Source organism: Epinephelus lanceolatus, chromosome 17 (genome assembly GCF_041903045.1).
Source record: "Epinephelus lanceolatus isolate andai-2023 chromosome 17, ASM4190304v1, whole genome shotgun sequence".
NCBI lineage: Eukaryota > Metazoa > Chordata > Actinopteri > Perciformes > Serranidae > Epinephelus > Epinephelus lanceolatus.
The window spans coordinates 10,896,467-10,909,797 of NC_135750.1; the positions used below are offsets into that span (position 1 = coordinate 10,896,467).

The 13,331-nt window shown below is 41.9% G+C and overlaps 1 long non-coding RNA gene across 1 annotated transcript in view; it reads left to right on the plus strand.

The window, feature by feature from the left end:
• LOC144458448 (uncharacterized) overlaps window positions 1–13,331 on the plus strand; it is a 39,556-nt gene that overhangs the window by 10,365 nt on the left and 15,860 nt on the right. The window contains exon 2 of the long non-coding RNA XR_013487938.1: window positions 1,677–1,734. This is a non-coding gene — a long non-coding RNA (uncharacterized LOC144458448). The remainder of the gene's footprint in view (window positions 1–1,676; window positions 1,735–13,331) is intronic.

The window sequence follows — 13,331 nt, forward strand, 5'->3', positions numbered from 1 at the left end:
TCAGCCAAGTCATGCTACCGGACAGGGTCCAACTTATTTCTTATGGTGTGCCAAGTTTGGCTGATGTTGGGCCGAAGTCATTTTGGTTACCTGGAAAAGCATGGCTCTCAAATAATGGCATTTTACACTTGGACTAATAGACCCTATTACTGTTAGTAAACAGAATGACGTTTTTGGTCGGTGGGGCTTAGCTGGAGGCAAAACGGTTCACAGACATTACGAACGCACCATGTCAGGTCACCTACTCTCCGGGACCACGACTGTTACTTAAAAAAGTAAACACTGACCAACAGGACCAGACTGGCCGACCCGTATGCTCTCACTCAGTGGATGGATGATGTCACAGGAAGTTATATGGTTGATTATGATGCCAATCTTACAAAGGAGTATGACACTTGAAAAGTGTCCAACAGTTTGTTTTGCTATCGAAGCTAACGTTAGCTAATGTGCTAAAAAGTTAGCATTACAAAGAAGTCCAATATTCCTCTTAATCCCTCCCCAGTTTCTGATGAGGTGGACATGATAACCCTTAATACACATAACGTTATTCATCCCTTTTTCCCTAACCTGATAGGAAGTGTGCGCTGCACATGTGAGCATTTTGATGACCGCCTCCGTCCAGTCCTTTCGTCTTATCAAATTAAACCATAGTTGTCTTTGGTTTGTTAATGGGCAGTGGCGGCTTGTATGTGATAAAATTTAAGTTTTGAGCCATGACTCCTTCTATTCTGGCTCCCAATAACACAACAAGACGACATTTAAAGACTCCTATGTAGCCTACAGCCCTGTGGTGGCATGTTGTGTTTTGCCTCCAGCCAACAAACTGACGTCATTGTGACGTCGGTCCTAACAGGGTCTATATCTGTCTAAGTTATGTAAATAAATTTATTTCATTATTTCATCTAATTTAGCAGCTTGAGAAAGATTATGCTTAAAGAAGCAAGAGCCACAGAAACATTCTTCCCTCTCCAGAACTAGAAGCGAGATCCTGTCTGAGTGTAGATGAAGCTAACACCAAAGCTAAGCTAATAAAGCTTATATGCATGCATCAGGCTCTGACCTTTCTAGTCTTCCCGCTCAGTCCCTTGGGGTTGCTTCCATTCGACAACAGCTGTGAATAAATGTAAATATACATGTAAATGTCATTCTCTTACAGTGCAGTTCCCCTTTCCTGTTTTCCCTGACCTGGCCCGTAAAATGGCCGCCAATGCGGTCTCCGGTGGCAGGCAGCTCGCTGATAAATGTCTCCCTGAATACATTTCTACAGCGATGAAAACCAAAGACTTTTAGAAGAGGAGGGCGCAGCTCGGCACAACCAGAAAGGAGGAAGGTCTGGAAAGCCCTGAGTGTGTTGCCTCATGTTCCAAAGGCAATAAGAGCTGTGGCTCAGAGTGGGTTTTTATAAAGACTGGTTGTTATGGTTCTTGCAGTTGCCAAGTGGCGAAGGGCTAAGTGGAGATAATGTGTCCTTGTAGCTCATCAGAATGTGGAGAGGCAATGTGGGAGGCGTGCTCAGTGGACAGATGGCCAAAACTCACATGAAACACAGTACAGACCCACCCTTCCTGTGTTTACATGCAGGAGAATTCCAAACAGTAGCACTAATTATTTCTTGGGTCATATTTTGGTGACACCCTTTAGCCTATTTATGTCTCTTTGTACTAATTCCCATGTAGCTCCATGAAGAAAATGATCTGGATATTTCCTGGGGAACTTAAACAGACTGAAACAAAGGTAAGATATTTGCATACCTTTACTATCACATTATTTGTGTAGTACAATATTCAAGTTTTACATACATTTTGTCACAGTTTTTGTAAGTAGCAAATGGTGCCAAAACGTCAATCAAAATGCATGACTGTTTGGGAAAATATTAATGTGAACGTTAAAGTATCGCTGGTACCTGACAAAAAAGGGAAAATACATATTATTTCAAACACTTTGCATTGATGTAGAGGATGTGCCTGTGTAGAGGATGTGCATACGTGTGTGTGTGAGAGAGAGAGACAGAGAGAGTAAGTGGTGGCAGCGTGGGTGGCATCCCGTCCAAATTTGGCTGTGTGAATACTTTTTATAAGAGTTGATTTCTCACATAACACACAGATGTGAGCACCCCCACTGACATATTTCATTCCCCAGCCCTAACCCGAACCTTAACCTAAACCTAATTCCAACTTTAACCCTAAAACCAAGTCGTAACCCTCAAACAACCCTTTGAAGAGGTGAGAACCAAAATATGTTCACTTTCCAAACATGTCCTCGCTCTGAAGGTCAAACACAAGGTCCTCAGAAAGATACAGAAGTTCAACCTCACACATGTATTCATGATCGCACAAATAACGACAGTAAGTAGTGATGGTAAAACTTGCCCCTGAAATACGCTTTTACAACTGTTTAAACACAGACAGACACATTCACACACAAATACATCAACATGAAGTAGACAGCACATCATATCATTGTACTGTTACAGACAAACAGGCTCACTGATACACACACATAAATACCACACACACACACTCTCTCTAAGGGGCACCAGGCAGGACTTGGAAGGGGTCCTGGACACTGTCATGGGTCCACACGTCAAATGAGCCGGGTAGCCAAACAACAACAATAACAACAGGAGTTGGAGCATATGGGGCTCTGTACCAGCTGAGAAGGGCCACCGAGGTCCCCAGTATGTGTGTGCATGTGTGTGTGTAAGGATAATAACCGAAGACTGGTGCCTAGAGAGATGAGAGAAAGGAAAAAGTGCGGTTGAGAGAAAGAGGCAAAATAAAAGCCAACAGCGCTGGCCTCAAGCCTCAGTGCTCTTTTCTTAAGGTGCTCTCCACATCTGATAGTTTTGGATCACTGTTCAGATGTATTCTAGCGTGGACGCCACATCCAATAGTAACACAAACCGACACTGATGTTGAAAAGAAGTGTGTGCAGATTAACTGAAGACATCACATCTGTTTTTGTTCCTTGACTTCGTGCTTATTTTGAACACATTTCAGCAAAACGTTTGTTCCTTCCAGTTTTGACTGAATTCAGGCATCACGTTGGCTGTTTGTCTTTCTTTTTATACTTTTGACTTGTGTTCATTCATGCCAATGCTGACTAACAGCAAGTGCTGCAGTAATTAGTTTAATAACTGATCCGTCGATCAACAAAAAAAATATTTAAAAAGGAAGACAAAACAACTGATTCATATTTTGCAATGGCATTTGCTGGCTCACGCTTCTCAAATTTGAGGATTGGCAGCCTTTATTTTATTTTATTTTTGTAATATTTTGTGACATTTTACAGACTAAACAATTTATTCGATAAATGAGGGAAACTATTTAAAAGATCAACATCTAATAATAACAGTCTCACCCCCCCAAGGACAAACCAGCAGTAGTAGTTTCGCAACATTTGCACTCAAACTACGAACTGCAGATCTATCTCCATACTAGACCTTAATGACAGTAACTAACTAAAGCTGTCAAATAAATGTAGTAGATTAAAAAGGTATAATACTTGCCTCCAAAATGTAGTGGACTAAAAGTACATGTATAAAGTACCATAAAACAGTAGTAAAGTAAAGTATATGTAACTCAGCATTGTAGTTAATTACTGTGTAAAACTTCTCCTATAGACCAAATCACATTGTATGTTTACAATAAAAAGAAAACCCCCACTTCACACGCATAAAATCAGATGACGCTGAGCAAACTCTGCCTCAATTGCCTCAACCAGACTCCATTGACAAAAGCAGTAATTTTACTTTACAGAACATGGGAGACGCTGATCTACCACTGCTTCGATTGATTACTTTGTTCGGTAAAGAGGAGAAAATATTCCAAATATATTCATTCATTCATTTATTTTCCATAACCACTTATCCTGTTGGGTGTCGCAGGGGGATGGAGCCTGTCCCAGTTAACAATGGGTGAGAGGCGGGGTTCACCCTGGACAGGTCACCAGACTATCACAGGGCTGACACATAGAGACAGACAACCATTCACACTCACATTCACACCTATGGACAATTTAGAGTCACCAATTAACCTGCATGTCTTTGGACTGTGGGAGGAAGCTGGAGCACCCAGAGAAAACCCACGCTGACACGGGGAGAACATGCAAACTCTGCACAGAGGGGCTCCCCCACCCTGGGTTCAAACCAAGCTAAAGCTAAATGTCGCATACACTTAAACTGATAATGATTTTTTTAGATGGCTAAAACACGTTTAGTTGGAGCCCCCGTCCACAGCAGTACATTGCTTAACTTCTGTACTGCTAAATTTGGTTTATTGGATGCTAGAAAAGCAACACAGTAGACAGATAAGCACACCAAAAACATGTCGGACCACTGTATTTAACTATATATCTCTAAATGTGAAAAGAAAGGCCTGAAATTGACAACAGAAATAAACAATTTCTTATATCTCCGCAACTAAAATCAGTTGCCAGTTGTCTACCCAGAAGTGACTGTTGTTAGCAAGACAAAACAGTGTAGTATAGAAAGTTTCCCCCGCTAGGAAGGCTGACCACTGGACAGCAAGAGTGGCATCCTGACTTTAATGTTCAAGCAGCTGGTCATTTTTTACTGTGTACAACCTGTCAACAATCTGAAAATCTGTAGCTGTGCTGATTAGAAACCATCAGATCTCTGTCACATGGGAGGGGAGAAGTCAGAATTGGACTGAGAGTCAAAGTGAGAGTTAGAGAAATTGTGAGCTGGTAAGAGGAGGTGGAGTGGGGCTGAACTCTGGGCAAACACTCCATGGCAGCAGATTAAGGAGGTGCAGAGCAGGGATTACCCACCATGAATAAAATAGTACCCGCTGGGCTTGTGTTTGTCTGCCTGCCTGCTCTGTACACACACACTCCACAGCAGAGCACTCACAGTAAAACACACACACAGAGGCAAACGGGGTTCAGACACACTTCAGCTACACAGACAAAAAATACACACAGAGAAGGAACCATGTATTCATGTACTCTGAAGAAAGTGTTCGTCAAATCAAATGAATGCACTAGTGAGAGTGATAGAGCGAACATGTCTGTCTGTGCTGGAAAGATAATCAATAATTAGTAATATTGTGTGCCACATTTTTCTATTCTGTTACAGTTACATTTCTCTTTATAGGCAACAAGGTTTCAATTTTAAAACTGGTCTGGTTTTTAAGCCTCCTGTGTTTGCGAAACCCCTGTTATTAGCTTTTTGGTGTCTTTCAAGGCGATGTGTTGTCTAGTTATACAAACCACAGTAATTCTAAAGTTACAGAACTTTGTGCATGCTGTGATCATTTTGTCAAAACAATAATTACAAGCAATTAAGTGGGGAAGACTGTTCACATCAGCCTCGTAGTTATAATTTCAGATTTCCTTTGGTGATATAGGGAATTTCCGACAGCTACGATATCTCTTACTTGAAAAAATTAACTACAGTTGTGTCAACAAACCATCTAATTAAAGTCCAATATTAATGCTATCAATGTGGCTAATTGCAGAGTAGGGATGTCACAGGAAACAATACTTCTGAACCAAATTAATGCCAGTGTTCTACAAACGTGACAGTACTCATTTTTCTCCAGTACCATAGGTACTGTACGCACCAGGGATTCAATTCTTCCTGACCTGGTGGCTGTGTATATGCCCATAAGTGTTGTGTCAGAGTCATACTTGGTGTTTGGCATGTTTTCAAGCTAGTCTGCTGTCTCTCAGCGCTTCTCAAAGTCAAGGATACTTCCTTGGTAGGACGGGTCCTTTCAAGTTGGGTCCTACAGTGGCTAGGCAAGACTCCCGCCCAGTATTCGGTGAACACACATTGGAACAGGCTAGCTAGTGCCGAGGTGTCCGTCATTCAAAAGGCCCCGCCTTCAATTCCAGCAAATTGTGCAACAAAGAATTGTGGGTACCTCATGCTGGCTGAGGATACACATGCATCGTTGACAATTTTCTGCAGGTAGGATACGGTCCTCGGCAGAATTCGAAGGATCTTTGACACTGGAGCAGTCCTTCGTCAGGATGTGATGATGACGTAGTCAGCCATGTAAGGATCCTTCCTCAACTTTGAGAAGCACCGTCTGTTAAATAGCTGTCTGGTAGTTGCTCATTCTTCTGCAGGAAATGGCACTTCAGAATAAAAGCTCTGTGCTGGAAATTTACCATACTTCAAAATAAAGTGTTTTATTTTTATATTTGATACGTTTGCAAGTCACTCGCAGTCTATTCAGAATGGACCAGTGACCAAAGTTTGGATCACGACCCACCAGTTGAGAACCACTGTTCTAGTTCTAAATGCCAAAGGAAGAAGAAGAATGCACATCAGCAGGGAAGAGCAACAAGACATGGTAGATGGCGACAAGTGCAGCTCAAGTGAAAGCTTTGTCTCGACTCGTTAAAAAGAAAAGCATTTCTCTCCTCAGACCAGCATATTTTTTTCAATTCTTTTCCATAAGAGGGCCACATATTTACACTATTCTACAAACGCCAGCAGCATAGTGACACGCTGAACGCTAAACATTTAGCTTTTTTTTTTTCTTGTATCTTAGAATTGGTATTGACTACTAAATTTCTGGTATCTTGACATGCCTATTACAAAGCAACTACATACTCCTTGAGTCTGTGTGGTCAAACCGGGTTTCATGCCAAAGTCGTCGAAATCTGGCACTTAGGCAATGACTTGCGGCATCAGACACTGACAAAAAAAAAAACGCCATCTTTTACATCGGCATGTTGTGCGGCCAGTTGCCAAGAAGGAAAATTAAGGTGGCAAAAGCCTGAGTATGGTGGGCGGGATTGGTGGTGGATGGGTTCAACAAACACCAACTTTGTTCGCATCTTGTAAGATTATGAAGCCAAATCCTGTTCTTTTTTTCCCAGACCCAACCACATGCTTTTGTTGCCTAAACCCAACCATGTGCGTTTGTTGTTGAAGAAAAAAAACATCAATTTGCATTGTTGTACTGCGTTTATTTTGAAAGAGACTGTATGTAAATGGTAAATTTCCCACGAAAAGTGTATTTTGAAAGAAGACAATGCATGTAACAGGCAGAACTTGACAAATAGTCCCAGAACATCAACCACCAATGCACCCAGGGTACCTTGCACATCCTATGTGGATGTGGAAGATCCACGACCAAACGTCGATATGTCACGAAGTCGGAGTGAGAATGTGTTGGGTTTCGCTGTTGTTAACAAGCTCTACAAATATGTGACGTGATAAAGTTAGTTAATTTGGGCTTAATTTATGGTGTGTGTGAAGGCTAGCAGTCGGGATAACCATACTGTATATGAAAGGTTCTTTTGTTCTTCTCACTCTATCAACAAGGCGCCATTGTAACATTATTATAACGAAAAGAATTGTGATGTAATTAGATTAACAACTGAAGCATTTAATATGAATACATGTGACAGTTTGGTGGCAGGTGGCCGTGGTTTAGGCGTGATAATACTCTCAAAGTTGTGACAATTGCAACGGAGCCAAAGAATCACTCAAAGCAAATGCACCTTATTCAGTATTAAACCTTAAGTAACACACTTGGTAGAGACAGCTATATGATACAAAGACAAATATACACACTTATATACTGTATACATACAGTGTATGCAGACGCAGCACTGCATAAATACACAAACACCCAGGGGGCCTGCGTATGCTCCCACACTACAAAAACATACAGACATAAATTCATATATTTTCAGACACATACACATTAATATATGTATATACAAAGGCATTTGGCTCAAAGTGCACACGCACACACACGACACACACACACACAGAGCTACACAGTGTTAACCAAACGTGCCAAAACACTAGCTTACAGTACACACTCACCCTCTTATTTCATCTGAAAGGCCCACTTGTAATGCTATCACTCTCAAAGTCAATTTTTGCACTTTTGCTCCTATAATCCCAATTACAGAGCTCATTCAAAATGATGGATAATGCCTCTCGTAGTGCCTAGTGAAAACAATTTGGCCGCTGTACTTGGGGAAACCTAAGAGGAGAGCCGCGCCACACACATCATTTTTCAGCTTGCATTTACAGGGCTCATAAGAGCACGGGTTGTAAAGTGACTTCTGGGTGAGTTGATTTTGGCCAAAATGGGCTCTCGCTTTCCTTGAGAATATGGTCAAACACACACATGCACACACACACTCACAGAGAGGACGAGAAAATAAAGATGGAGTGGGGAGTGAGGTGGCGAAGGGAAATGAAATGATAAGATATGAAGTGAAGAGAGAACAGGAGTGAGTCAGAATATTTAGAAAACAAGCCCCGGGATCGGGACCAAACCGTTAGCAAAGATAGCAAAAAAACAGGACGGCAAAACAAACCAACTAACTAAATGAGAGACGGTAAGGATGCTGAACCACAATTGCAGACTCCAGGCGTCATAACTTACATTGAACCTTTCAGCACGAGGCTGGTGTGGTGCAGGCTACAAACAGGGCCGGTTACACCAGGTTCCTGATGACATGACTACTGGGTGTGTGGAGTAATTCCTGCAGCCATGGTTAGCTACCAGGGGTTTGGGGTTTGGCACACATGGATGTTTCCACAGCACAAGGATGTTTTCATGTGATATACATCTTCACTCTGCGGGTTTTTTATGTATTTGGTCTAAGTGCTGTAATTTTCCATCTGATTGTCAAGTGAAAATTTGCTTTAAATGTTGCAATTTATAAAAGGCTGTCAGCTGGGTTGGAACAAATAAATACATTAATGAATGGAAGATGTAGTTACACGAGTAAAAAATGCACCCGCAGGAAAGAAATGGATATAAATAGAAAATTTATTTCAAAGTGGAAAAAGAAAAGTGGAAAAACTTTCAGTATTTAGTACAGTGTTAGTGATGTTTATATTCTTTTTTTAAGGTACTATTAGGCACATTTTACACTATTCAGCAGAAAAAAAGAACATTATGCATAATGCACCACCTAAAGTCCATAGTAGCATGCCTACCTGGAGTGACATTTATAAATTACATTTCGGCTAGGTAGTGTTGATGTCATTTTAATACTGAGGAAAAAGCTGAAACTCATTTAAGTTGAAGAATTTAAGACCTAAATTTGGTTTTGGAGTCACGTTTGCACTCTGAGTCAGAAACTTTCGTCTGTCACTAACATTTTCGGAACTGGTTCGATTTTCTGCGTTTTTTGAGATTTTTGACCAAGAATCAGTGTAGAAAATGTGGTGGTGGAACACAGCCGTGACAAGACAGAGAAAGGGGGCGCACAGAACCATTTCATAACTCAGATAGTTCACTTTCAGTAATATTCAGGTGGATGATGATGAAGAGGAGGAGGATGTAGAGGACAGCTCTGCTCCCTCGTGCAGCTGTGTTGCCAAATTAAAGACAGGGAGGGAGTGATGATAGCCAGACAGGTAACTCCAGTGAAGAGAGACAAAGGAGGAAATGTGTCTTTTCATTTTGTCACGTATTGCAAATTTTCACAACAAATAGAAAACTAAAACGCATTGGGATAAACGTGCAAGGTTTCTCTGAGTATGTTTTTTTTTTTCTTTTTTTTTTCCCTTTTTTTTTTTCTGGATGATGGATCAAAAATAATGCATCCGAGAAAATGGACTCGTGTGCAAAGGCCTTAAGGGCTGACGTTTGGTTGGTAAATGTGCCTTTAGCACATGTGACTTTCATAAAGGAGATCGCGGTCGGTGCCACAGACTTGCAATCTAACTTATGTAATGGCAGCAACAGAAAGTTTTGCATGCATTTTTCACTGTTGGCCAATTTACATTCCTATTCATACCTCAGGTACTTTTTGTGTGTACTAGAGCACGCTATAATAATTTGATGGGAGTACTCGAATATGAAAATTGCTTAAAATGCCCATCCCTAACTTTAACAATACTGCACTCACCATATGTAGATATTGTAGATATTGTTGGCACTGGATATTAAAAACATTATTTGATATTGATATTATAGTCTTGTGATAGGCTCGGAACAATACAGCATAAAATTCATAGAGTTGATCTATTGTTATTGACAGTACACTGAGGGAATGATGCGGTTATCATGAGTAGATGCACAGCAGTTAATGCACTACACCTAGACTGGCACCGTGGGACTATGAAGCATCTGGACATCTAATTTAATACATCAGATCTTGTTTAACACATTTAGGTGGAGACAGCAAATGTCTTTCCCTTTCTCTCCTCACTGCCTTTGAGACCAAACCTGTCTCTCCTTTGGATCATCTCCGTTTTTTCCATTGGACTTGCACTCTTGAAGTCTCTCCTGTTATCCCACCCACCTCGTTTTGCTTGCTGTCTCATCAACTTTAATATTCTCTTTTCCCCTTGCATCTCTCCGCTCTCCTATTTCATCTCTTCCCGACCTCTCTCAGCTGTCTGTGTCTCTCTGTTCCTCTGATATTTGTCTTTCTCGTCCTCTCTCCCCTTGTCTTTCTCCAGACCCCCTCCAGCATCACCTTCTCTCACTTCGCTGTCTCTCCTGTCTCCTCCTCTCCTTCTTGTCCTCAGTTGATAAAGAGCGATTTCATCTTTCCCCTCTCCCCTCACAAATTTCCGTCCCCTCTCCTTAAATCTCTTCCCTCTTCTTTCTACTTTCATTCATCCACCCCGATCCCTTTTGTCTCTCCTCTACCTTTCTTGTCTCCCCTCTACGTCTCCTCTGTCTCCTTTCTTCCATCTTACCCCATCTCTGTTCTCCTTCTCACATATCGACATCTCTCCTTCAGCCCCTTATCTCTCCCCAAACTCTGTCTCTTCTACCTCATCTTTGCATGGTTCCCCACCTCCCTGTCTTCCCCACATCCCTGCTACTCCTCTCTTTCCTCTCCTCCCATATCCCCCAGATTTTACCCGGGCTGTTTCTCCTCTCTCTCCCCCATTATTACTCCCCCCCTCCCCTACGTCCCTGTGGCCGTTCCCCAGGCGGTTGGGTGCGGAGGGCGCTGGCTGGCGGGGTGATGGATGACCATTAAGGCAGCTTATTGGAAACAGTCTGATTTATGGGCAAGCGCTGCCTCGGCCTAATGGCTTCATTTCTTTCTGCCGCCACATGATGTCACAGCCAAGGTCACCGCGGCAACGGCCCCCCTTTGTTGTGGTTTCGCTCGCTGATGACCTGAGAGGGATAGAGGGATAGAGGGATGGAGAGAGGGAGAGAGGGAGCGATGAAGGAGGGGACAGAAAGGGGGTTGTGAGGTTTGTTTGCGAAAGCGGAGAGGTGATGTATGAGTGTGTGTAGGTGAAACGGGTTGCGTTTGCAGAAATGCTTTAGTACAAATTTTGTTAGGTATGGAAAATGTGTTTTTACTGCTTATCCTTCACCCCCTTTCCTTAAAGTCTCCCTTTTCGTACTCTGCCTCGCTCACACTTCTTCCTCTCCTTTTTCCCTTTGCTCTCCTGTGCTCAGTAAATTAAAAACTCCATCTCTTCCATCCTCTCTTTCTTCTTCATCTCTTCCCTTCCTTCCATAGCCCCAATGACAGAATACGATAAAAAAAAACCACACACACACACACACACACACACACACACGCAGCTTTACAGCCTTCCCTCAGACAGCTATTACTCACTTCTACTTTAAATGAGTGCCGTCAAATATATGGGGCCGGCCATTAAGAAGCCGATCAATAAAAATGCCATTAGGGGTGGAGTAAAAAACGCTGATATTAGTGAAGCTCAAAACAAAATATTTGATTTTCCCTCTGATAGTTAGCGAGACGGTGCTCTTGGATGAGGCTTCGAGCGGAGATTGAGTCAGAGGGATCCGGGGTTGGGCGGTTTGGAGGTGTGTTGTGTGTTGCAGTCAGTTATTTACCCTGGGACGTTTATTCGAAACTCTGTGCGATATTCCCATCTGCCAGTCGACGCTTTTCTCATCAAATTCTGTCTCAGGAGGTGGCAGCCTGGTTGGGAGTTGTGGAGACTTTTAGCAGCAGTTCTTCAATATAAACGATATTTAATTTTTGAGCAATATGTTTGATTAGCTTAGAAAAACTATTGGATAAAACCGGGTGCAGAGCCTCGATATTTTCACCTTTATAGTGATCTGTAAAAGTTCTTTACTGCAAGTAATAATCTGAAGTGTCATCTGATCACAGGTCTTTTTCTGAAAACTTCCAAAGAGCCTCACGAGTGCATTTGTGTTCCCTAGTGGAAATCAAACCCCCAACCCAGGCTTGGTAAAGCACAGTAGAGCTATCACAGGGAAACTGAAGTGTACTCCTACATCATGTCCGACACATGGGTGTTGGAATTTAGCATAAATCAGAACTAAAGAGCGAACTACAAACTCTCTCCTCGACAGCAGTGAGACAGCTGGACTTACTGATGTTGGATCCACTCCCCTCTGGTATCCTGTCATTTTACATGATTTCTGGGGTTTGCAGTTTGAAGGCTGCCACTGCTGCAGCTGCTTGAGATTTGGCTTTGCTTGCAAATCAGGGAAACAGCTACAGGTTGCTAATGATAGATAATAATGTAAATTCTGGTGGATCATAAAGCTGGTGTCTGCATATCAACAGTTATGAAATTTACATCGCTAACTAAAGAATACATATAAGCTGAAAAAGACCAGAGAATGCCAGACCTGATACCTGCTCGGGGTAGGTACCCGCAGGTACCTGGCAGATGACTCACGAAGAGGCTGATCGGTGGTGGTGTTCTGTCTTATTTTAAAATGTACATTTGCAGGTTTGGTTCTGGATTAAACACAAACAATATGCGGGTCGGTTTGCGGGTGTTGGATAATAAATATATTGAAATAAAATAAAAATAATATTAATCTAATGTTTTAGCATATAGCATTTGTATTAATCCTCCAACTGCTGACTTTGTGTATCAGCTCTGTCTCCTGTGCCGCCTGGAACTGTGGAGATGTGCTGCTTGATATTACCAGAATAAGCAAAAATATATACTTATTTTAATTGTATTTACAAAATTTTATTCACTTTAAAATATATGATCTTAGTTTTACATGTAATGGTTCAAAATTATCACTTTAAGGTGCTGCCTGACCAAATTATTTGAACAGCGCGTGGTTTTTATAGGATTTGCAGTTTAGAGTCGGGTTGCGGATCTTGTGTTGACAGATTGTTTCAGGTTGCGGATCTAATTGGTCATATGTGTTGGTGGCGGGGCGGGTGCAGTCTTGCGTTGAGTGGTGTCCTTAAAATCAGACCCATGCAGGACTCTTATTTGGGACACCAGGGGCACAAATGTCCTGGACAGGGCTCTGAGAGTAATGGCAGACACTGGAAAAAATGCCAATCATTCTTTCTTATGCAAAATTATACATGAAAATAGTGTGTAATAAATAATAAAAGCTGTGATATGAATAAGGAGCATTTATAGCCAA